This window comes from Mastomys coucha, unplaced genomic scaffold (assembly GCF_008632895.1).
Source record: "Mastomys coucha isolate ucsf_1 unplaced genomic scaffold, UCSF_Mcou_1 pScaffold22, whole genome shotgun sequence".
NCBI classification, from domain to species: domain Eukaryota; kingdom Metazoa; phylum Chordata; class Mammalia; order Rodentia; family Muridae; genus Mastomys; species Mastomys coucha.
The window spans coordinates 132415306-132416309 of NW_022196905.1; the positions used below are offsets into that span (position 1 = coordinate 132415306).

At 42.6% G+C, this 1004-nt stretch overlaps 1 protein-coding gene across 1 annotated transcript in view; it reads left to right on the forward strand.

Moving 5' to 3' along the window:
* LOC116104688 (NXPE family member 3-like) overlaps positions 1-1004 on the forward strand; it is a gene marked incomplete at its 3' end in the record, with an annotated part of 54562 nt that overhangs the window by 3061 nt on the left and 50497 nt on the right. The gene's annotated exons all lie outside the window — the stretch shown is intronic.

Genomic DNA, 1004 nt, shown 5'->3' on the forward strand with positions numbered 1-1004 from the left:
CAACCCAGCTGGAGCCCTTTGTCTCCATGCCCATGTCTTCCTGGAGACCTTGAGAGGGTCACTGCTAGGATTTTGGAGTCTCTTTTGTCATAATAAGTTTAAATATGTGAAATGTGATAGTCAGCAGATTCTCTGATGGATTTGAGGCCTGCTAGCTTGCCAGCACATCTGAGATAAATAATCTTGGTCTGTTTTTAGTTATCTGCTCTAAACTGTACCTTGCAAACATTAAATAGGAGACTAAATAAAGCTTAATCATAATTAATTGCATCAGTTCTTAGTATATTAGTATCTTATATTTCTGAACACATTTAAAGATTTGATCATTTATAAAGTTACTGACAATAATTTGCATTTCTTTATTACAGTAGCTTTCATGAAACAAGGAGTAGATTCTATCCCTATTAGGGTTAAGTATTAAACATCATAATTTTGGAGGTTCCTTCCAGTCCCACAACACCCAGAGGAAGCTCCATTCCCAGGCACTCTAACACTCCCAGGACCAGAGGTGAGGAGGACACAACATCTATCCCAACACCAAGAATAACTGGGACCAGTGGAACGAGGCACACAGGAACTCCGCCAGCCTAGTAGCTCAGGTTTCTTCTGGTCTGTCTGGGCTGGTGCCCTGAGCAGACCTTGGGCACAAGCTCTGCAGCCAGTCCCAAAACACTCAGAGGAAGCTCTACTCCCAGGTGCTCTAACAAGGCCAGGGTCACAGGATCACAGAAACAGCTTGACTCTGAGGAGTTCTGACACAACCAGGATTACAGGAAGGACAGGCTCCAGTCAGATTTAGCAAGGGCACGTAGCCTTAGAGATAACCAGATGGTGAAGGGGCAAGCTTAAGAATATAAGCAACACAAACCAATGTTGCTTAGCATCATCAGAACCCAATACTCCCACCATTGCAAGTCCTGGACATACCATCACACTAGAAAAGCAAGATTCAGATCTAAAATTACTTCTCATGATGATGATACAGGACTTTAAGAAAGACATAA